We start from the raw sequence: 9,726 nt of genomic DNA on the forward strand, positions 1-9,726 counted from the left end.
TCCCATCCGAACCAATCTGAGCCTTGCATAATCTTTTCTGTATTTGCTTTGTTGAATTTGCGGTTGCATCGTCGTGTCCAGTTGCTGGTCTTAGCGTCTAGTCTTTTAGAGTTTCGAGTTCTGTTCACAGGTTGTCACGTCGCCGCTGCCATATATCACCACCGCATCATCATCATCGCTATTGCCATATACCACCACCACATATTCACCGCCAATCCGAATCCATATACGCCACCACATATCCGCCGCCATCACGCCAATCCGAGTTCACCTGCAACATATATCCGCCACCTGTCCGTGTTCCACCAGATTCATCTCCGCCACCAGTCTGAGTTCCACCAGATTCATCTCCGCCACCAGTCCTAGTCCGAGTCCAGTAATTGTTGCATTGTTCTCGATTTCCAGATCACGCGATACTCCGAGTCGTGACAGAGAAGGACTCCCCAACTTCCGAGCCATCCGCAGAAGAAAAATAGTTCCAATTTCAAAAAAAAACTAAGTCTAGAAAATTCTGGCTAGGCAGTTTTTAGACCATTTGTAGACTTTTTTGAAAAAAAATTTGTTGCGGAGGAAAAAAAAAGCGGAAAAAAAAGTGCAAAAAAAAGAGAGAGAAAAAATACAGAGTGTGCTCCTCCCTTGTTTACGTGCCGCGCCGTGATTTTGTTGGTGTTCTAGGCTCGCGTCTCTAGCACAGTCTAGCCTAGGACCAGCACAGTACCATCGTTGAGCGTTTATTCAACTTTGCATCTCTGAACTGATTATTGCTGACCCTTTTTGCTACCATATTATAAGCCTTCCCAGCTCCACATACATCTACGTCGTGCGTTTGACTCTCCCTGGTAATCGCTCTATCCAAGCTTTGAGAGTTTTGACTACAACGGTTGCCGATCACCGCCTGTTGCTGGGTAAGAACTAGTAAGAATTTGAGTTTTGCTTGACGGATTTGTGACACCCACCACCACCACTTGTTCGTAGTCTGTAGGATCATATTCTTGTGTGTTTCTATTGCTGCTAACCATGCCAGGATCACAAGCCGACGAGATTGACTGGGAGAATTTATCGAACAAGGAGCTTCATGATAAGTTTTAGCAAATGATGACTGAACAGGTGCAAGATGTGCTGAACAATTTTGAAGAGGCAATGGAGAAGATCACTGGCCTTGAGAAGACGTTCGAAACAAAGCCCGATAACAAGTTTAATGAATTGCTCGCGCGTCTTCCACCACCACCACCCGCTGCACCTAACGCACCTATCCAACAACAACAACAACGACTACCTCCACGTCGCGAAACAGACCTCCGCCAAGCAAGCCGTGTTCCTCTTGTGTTTGGCCAAACTGTTGGTGCTGCTGTTGATACTTCTGTGGCTCCTGCTGCTGATGCGGAGGAGGATGATTATGTGGGAGATTATGAGGATGAGGTTGATCAAAATTAGCACTACGTGCAGCCACCTGTACCACCACCAGCAGGTCGACCTCAGGTATATATTCGTAATGGTAGGCCTGCACCACCACCTCAGGTACGAGATGATGTCCATATTCCTGATATATATCTTACTTGGGAGTTAGAAACTGAACAACGATTTACATGTTTACAATATCCTGAGGAGAGACAAGTTGCTGCTGCTGTTTGTGCTTTCACTAGTTTTGCATGTGTATGGTGGTCTGAACATTGTAGATTATATCCTATTCCAACTACTTGGGCTGCTTTGAAAACTGCTATGCGTACGCGTTGGGTTCCACCATATTATCAACGTGAATTGCTTCAAAAATTGCAGCGTTTAAGACAAGGGAAAAATCCTATAGAAGAATATTATCAGGAATTACAAACTGGCATGATTAGATGTGGTATTGTTGAGGAGAATGAAGCTATGCTTGCACGTTTTCTGGGTGGATTAAATAGAGAGATTCAGACCATTCTAGACTATAAGGAGTATACTAACATCACTCGTTTATTCCATCTTGCTTGTAAAGCTGAACGTGAAGTGCAGGATCGACAAGCATTGGGGCGAACTAACTTTTCTGCAGGACAACCTTCATCATGGACACCACGTGCATCTTCGACTTCAACTGCACCAGCACCTCCATCCGGTGCCACCTCCAGCCGTGATACAACAAAACAGGCACAACCACCATTATGTGCCAAGAGCGCACCTGCGGGGCCTGCACAGCGTTCTTCTTCTTCCATGGCATCAACAGGGCACACAAGTGATATTATTTGTCGTGGTTGTAAGGGAGGAGGTCATTATGCGAGAGAATGCAAATCTCCGCGTGTGATGATTGCTACCGCGGATGGTGGATATGAGTCCGCTAGTGACTATGATGAGGAGACTTTGGCTCTGATTACACGTGAAGAACATGGTGGAGATGATTCTGATCATGAGACGCAATACATGGCTCCTCAAGACGCTGACAGGTATGAATGTTTAGTTGCTCAACGTGTTTTGAGTGTGCAGATCACACAAGCTGAGCAAAATCAGAGGCACAATTTGTTCCATACCAAGGGAGTTGTGAAGGAACGTTCTGTGCGCGTCATCATAGACGGAGGGAGCTGCAACAACTTGGCTAGCATGGAGATGGTGGAGAAGCTTTCTCTCACCACAAGACCACATCCACATCCTTACTACATCCAATGGTTCAACAACAGCGGCAAGGTTAAGGTAACACGTACTGTTCGTGTGCATTTTAGTATCTCTACATATGCTGATTATGTTGATTGTGATGTGGTACCTATGCAAGCATGTTCCTTATTACTTGGTAGACCATGGCAATTTGATAAAAAATTTGTACACCATGGTAGAAACAATCACTATACACTTGTTCATAAGGATAAAAATATTACTTTGCTTCCTATGACTCCTGATTCCATTTTGAAAGATGATATTAATAGAGCTAATAAAGCAAAACAGGAGACAAATAAGAGTGAAAATCAGATTGTGGCAAAAGAATTTGAGCAACAAATGAAGCCTAATAATAAACCATCTAGTGTTGCTTCTGAAATTAAATTGAAAAGTGCATGTTTATTTGCCACCAAATCTGATATTGATGAGCTAGATTTCAGCAAATCTGTTTGCTATGCTTTTGTGTGCAAAGAGGCATTATTTTCATTCGAGGACGTGCCTTCCTCTTTGCCTCCTGCTGTCACTAACATTTTGCAGGAGTTCGCTGACGTCTTTCCACAAGACGTGCCACCGGGATTACCGCCTATTCGAGGGATTGAGCATCAGATTGACTTAATTCCTGGTGCTTCACTGCCAAACCGTGCACCATACCATACCAATCCAGAGGAGACGAAGGAGATTATGCGTCAAGTACAAGAGCTTCTCGACAAAGGTTATATACGCGAATCCCTTAGTCCTTGTGCTGTTCCTATTATTCTAGTGCCGAAAAAGGATGGTACATCACGTATGTGTGTTGATTGTAGAGGCATTAATAATATTACTATTCGTTATCGTCATCCTATTCCTAGGCTAAATGATATGCTTGATGAATTGAGTGGCTCTACAATATTCTCCAAAGTTGATTTGCGTAGTGGATACCATCAAATTCGTATGAAATTGGGAGATGAATGGAAAACAGCATTCAAAACTAAGTTTGGATTATATGAGTGGTTAGTCATGCCTTTTGGGTTAACTAATGCACCTAGTACTTTCATGAGATTAATGAACGAAGTTTTACGTGCTTTCATTGGACGATTTGTGGTAGTTTACTTTGATGACATATTGATTTATAGCAGATCTTTGGAAGAACATTTGGAACATTTACGTGTTGTTTTTATTGCTCTACGTGATGCACATTTGTTTGGTAACCTTGGGAAGTGCACCTTTTGCATGACCGAGTATCTTTTCTTGGCTATGTTGTTACTCCATAGGGAATTGAAGTTGATAAAGCCAAGATTGAAGCTATTGAGAGTTGGCCGCAACCCAAAACGGTCACACAAGTGAGGAGTTTTCTTGGCCTCGCTGGATTCTATAGGCGTTTTGTGAGAGATTTCAGCACCATTGATGCACCTCTCAATGAGCTTACAAAGAAAGATGTGCCTTTTCTTTGGGGTACCGCACAGGAAGAAGCCTTCTCGGTATTGAAAGATAAGTTGACACATGCTCCTTTACTCCAACTTCCTGATTTTAATAAGACTTTTGAGCTTGAATGTGATGCTAGTGGAATTGGATTAGGCGGTGTGTTATTACAGGATGGCAAACCTGTTGCATACTTTTCTGAAAAATTGAGTGGGCCTAGTCTGAATTATTCTACTTATGATAAAGAATTATATGCTCTTGTTCGGACTTTAGAAACATGGCAACATTATTTATGGCCCAAAGAATTTGTTATACATTCTGATCATGAATCTTTGAAACATATTAAAAGTCAAGCTAAACTGAATCGTAGACATGCTAAATGGGTTGAATTCATTGAGACTTTTCCTTATGTCATTAAACACAAGAAGGGAAAAGAAAATGTTATTGCTGATGCATTGTCTCGCCGCTATACTATGCTTTCACAACTTGACTTCAAAATATTTGGTTTGGAGACCATCAAAGATCAATATGTGCATGATGCTGATTTTAAAGATGTAGTGCAGAATTGTAAAGAAGGAAGAATGTGGAACAAGTTCGTCGTTAACGATGGATTTGTGTTTCGTGCTAACAAGCTATGCATTCCAGCTAGCTCCGTTCGTCTTTTGTTGTTGCAGGAGGCGCATGGAGGAGGATTAATGGGACACTTTGGCGTGAAGAAGACGGAGGACGTACTTGCTACACATTTCTTTTGGCCAAAGATGAGACGGGATGTTGAGCGTTTTATTGCTCAATGCACTACATGTCAAAAAGCTAAGTCACGACTCAATCCTCATGGTTTATATATGCCTTTGCCTGTACCTAGTGTTCCTTGGGAGGATATATCTATGGACTTTGTTTTAGGTTTACCTCGAACAAAGAAGGGGAGGGATAGCATATTTGTTGTCGTGGATAGATTCTCGAAAATGGCACACTTTATACCATGTCATAAAAGCGATGATGCTGTTAATGTTGCTGATTTGTTCTTTCGTGAAATTATTCGCTTGCATGGTGTGCCAAATACTATTGTTTCAGATCGTGATACTAAATTTCTTAGCCACTTTTGGAGATGTTTATGGGCTAAGTTGGGGACTAAACTGCTTTTTAGTACTACTTGTCACCCCCAAACTGATGGACAAACTGAAGTAGTCAATAGAACATTGTCTACTATGCTTAAGGCTGTTTTGAAGAATAATAAGAAAATGTGGGAGGAATGCTTGCCTCATATTGAATTTGCTTATAATCGTTCATTGCATTCTACTACTAAGATGTGCCCTTTTGAAGTTGTGTATGGTTTCCTACCTCGTGCACCTATTGATTTGTTGCCTCTTCCATCTTCGGAGAAGGTTAATTTTGATGCTAAACAACGTGCTGAATTGATTTTAAAAATGCATGAGTTAACTGATGAGGACATCAATACCATTGTTAAACCCACAGCCCCTACTGCTACATATACGGGACCAATTACTAGAGCTCGCGCACGCCAATTAAATTATCAGGTTCGTTTCTTGGTAATGATTCTAATGTTCATGAGAATATGATGCTGCCTAAATTGGATACATTTGTTTTGCTTACAAATGAAGGGCCTAGCTTGGAGAAGGATGAACATTGGGGCAAGAAAAAGCATGGAGATGATGCTATGCGCAAGGGCAACAAGAACGGAGTTACAAGTGATGATTTCAGGACTTTGAAGCCACCATAATGGGTGCATGAAGCCTTGGACGAAATATACAAGATGCCACTTCATAAATTTCGTCCCGAGGCTATTATAGGTGCTGCGTCACCTTTTTATTGGGCCAGGCCCATGTAATTTCGAAATACATAGGTATAGGCTATTTTTAGAGTCCGTATGTGTGGGGAAACAAGAGATAGGGTTGATTTCGGACCCCTCCACCAAGGGCCACGAAATTCCCCCTCTCTTCCTCCATATATACAGCCCTTAGGGCACCGTTTAGACTTTGGGTTTTGTTTAGATTAAAAGTTCGCCATAGCTGCAACTTCGCGTACTTCGTTTGTGTTCAACGACCAGACAAAGGCGTCACAGAACCCCACCTTGATCAATAAAGCTTTCATCTTATATTCGCAATATCCAGATTGCAATCTCAGTTTCTTGCTTGTTCTTCGTTTGCTCGAAGGAAATAGACCCTCGTGGTCAGGTTGATCGTGCTCCGGCGTGGTCAATAACCTCTCGGAGTTGGTTTAGCGATTGCTAAGGCGCGACGTCCTCGCACGTTTGTAGTCGGATCGTCAAAGTCGACTGCCACCAAAGCGATATCCATCATCTCATCGAAAGACGGGACACCTTTGCCTTTATCAAGTGGTATCAGATTTCCAGGTTGCTCGGTGAGATTTTACAGTTTTTCGTAGTTTAGATCGAGTCTGTTCTTCATACCTATAGTCCACGAAAAAGCCAAAAAAATGAGGGTTAGTTCATCCCATCCGAACCAATCTGAGCCTTGCATAATCTTTTCTGTATTTGCTTTGTTGAATTTGCGGTTGCATCGTCGTGTCCAGTTGCTGGTCTTAGCGTCTAGTCTTTTAGAGTTTCGAGTTCTGTTCACAGGTTGTCACGTCGCCGCTGCCATATATCACCACCGCATCATCATCGTCGCTGTTGCCATATACCACCACCACATATTCACCATCAATCCGAATCCATATACGCCACCACATATCCGCCGCCATCACACCAATCCGAGTTCACCTGCAACATATATCCGCCACCTGTCCGTGTTCCACCAGATTCATCTTCGCCACCAGTCCGAGTTCCACCAGATTCATCTCCGCCACCAGTCCTAGTCCGAGTCTGGTAATTGTTGCATTGTTCTCGATTTCCAGATCACGCGATACTCCGAGTCGTGACAGAGAAGGACTCCCCAACTTCCGAGCCATCCGCAGAAGAAAAATAGTTCCAATTTCAAAAAAAAAACTAAGTCTGGAAAATTCTGGCTAGGCAGTTTTTAGACCATTTGTAGACTTTTTCGAAAAAATTTTGTTGCAAAGCAAAAAAAAAGAGGAAAAAAAGTGCAAAAAAAAAAGAGAAAAAAAATTCAGAGTGTGCTCCTCCCTTGTTTACGTGCCGCGCCGTGATTTTGTTGGTGTTCTAGGCTCGCGTCTCTAGCACAGTCTAGCCTAGGACCAGCACAGTACCGTCGTTGAGCGTTTATTCAACTTTGCATCTCTGAATTGATTATTGCTGACCCTTTTTGCTACCATATTATAAGCCTTCCCAGCTCCACATACATCTACGTCGTGCGTTTGACTCTCCCTGGTATTCGCTCTATCCAAGCTTTGAGAGTTTTGACTACAACGGTTGCCGATCACCGCCTGCTGCTGGGTAAGAACTGGTAAGAATTTGAGTTTTGCTTGACGGGTTTGTGACACCCACCACCACCACTTGTTCGTAGTCTGTAGGATCATATTCTTGTGTGTTTCTATTGCTGCTAACCATGCCAGGATCACAAGCCGACGAGATTGACTGGGAGAATTTATCGAACAAGGAGCTTCATGATAAGTTTCAGCAAATGATGACTGAACAGGTGCAAGATGTGCTGAACAATTTTGAAGAGGCCATGGAGAAGATCACTGGCCTTGAGAAGACGTTCGAAACAAAGCTCGATAACAAGTTTAATGAATTGCTCGCGCGTCTTCCACCACCACCACCCGCTGCACCTAACGCACCTCTCCAACAATAACAACAACAACTACCTCCACGTCACGAAACAGACCTCCGCCGAGCAAGCCGTGTTCCTTTTGCGTTTGGCCAAACTGTTGGTGCTGCTGTTGATACTTCTGTGGCTCCTGCTGCTGATGCGGAGGAGGATGATTATGTGGGAGATTATGAGGATGAGGTTGATCAAAATCAGCACTACGTGCAGCCACCTGTACCACCACCAGCAGGTCGACCTCAGGTATATATTCGTAATGGTAGGCCTGCACCACCACCTTAGGTACGAGATGATGTCCATATTCCTAAACTGAAATTGAATATTCCACCATTTGAGGGTAGATATGTTCCTGATATATATCTTACTTGGGAGTTAGAAACTGAACAACGATTTACATGTTTACAATATCCTGAGGAGAGACGGGTTGCTGCTGCTGTTTGTGCTTTCACTAGTTTTGCATGTGTATGGTGGTCTGAACATTGTAGATTATATCCTATTCCAACTACTTGGGCTGCTTTGAAAACTGCTATGCGTACTCGTTGGGTTCCACCATATTATCAACGTGAATTACTTCAAAAATTACAGCGCTTAAGACAAGGAAAAAATTATGTAGAAGAATATTATCAGGAATTACAAACTGGCATGATTAGATGTGGTATTGTTGAGGAGAATGAAGCTATGCTTGCATGTTTTCTGGGTGGATTAAATAGAGAGATTCAGACCATTCTAGACTATAAGGAGTATACTAATATCACTCGTTTATTCCACCTTGCTTGTAAAGCTGAACGTGAAGTGCAGGATCGACAAGCATTGGGGCGAACTAACTTTTCTGCGGGCCGACCTTCATCATGGACACCACGTGCATCTTCTACTTCAACTGCACCAGCACCTCCATCTGGTGCCACCTCCAGCCGTGATACAAGAAAACAGGCACAACCACCATTATCTGCCAAGAGCGCACTTGCGGGGCCTGCACAGCGTTCTTCTTCTTCCATGGCATCAACAGGGCACACAAGTGATATTATTTGTCGTCGTTGTAAGGGAGGAGGTCATTATGCGAGAGAATGCAAATCTCCGCGTGTGATGATTGCTACCGCGGATGGTGGATATGAGTCTGCTAGTGACTATGATGAGGAGACTTTGGCTCTTATTACACGTGAAGAACATGGTGGAGATGATTCTGATCATGAGACGCAATACATGGCTCCTGAAGACGCTGACAAGTATGAATGTTTAGTTGCTCAACGTGTTTTGAGTGTGCAGATCACACAAGCTGAGCAAAATCAGAGGCACAATTTGTTCCATACCAAGGGAGTTGTGAAGGAACGTTCTGTGCGCGTCATCATAGACGGAGGGAGCTGCAACAACTTGGCTAGCATGGAGATGGTCGAGAAGCTTTCTCTCACCACAAGACCACATCCACATCCTTACTACATCCAATGGTTCAACAACAGCGGCAAGGTTAAGGTAACACGTACTGTTCGTGTGCATTTTAGTATATCTACATATGCTGATTATGTTGATTGTGATGTGGTACCTATGCAAGCATGTTCCTCATTACTTGGTAGACCATGGTAATTTGATAAAAATTCTGTACACCATGGTAGAAACAATCACTATACTCTTGTTCATAAGGATAAAAATATTACTTTGCTTCCTATGACTCCTGATTCCATTTTGAAAGATGATATTAATAGAGCTAATAAAGCAAAACAGGAGACGAATAAGAGTGAAAATCAGATTGTGGCAAAAGAATTTGAGCAACAAATGAAGCCTAATAATAAACCATCTAGTGTTGCTTCTGAAATTAAATTGAAAAGTGCATGTTTATTTGCCACCAAATCTGATATTGATGAGCTAGATTTCAGCAAATCTGTTTGCTATGCTTTTGTGTGCAAAGAGGCATTATTTTCATTCGAGGACGTGCCTTCCTCTTTGCCTCCTGCTGTCACTAACATTTTGCAGGAGTTCGCTGACGTCTTTCCACAAGACGTGCCACCGGGAT

This window comes from Triticum dicoccoides, chromosome 3B (genome assembly GCF_002162155.2).
Source record: "Triticum dicoccoides isolate Atlit2015 ecotype Zavitan chromosome 3B, WEW_v2.0, whole genome shotgun sequence".
NCBI lineage: Eukaryota > Viridiplantae > Streptophyta > Magnoliopsida > Poales > Poaceae > Triticum > Triticum dicoccoides.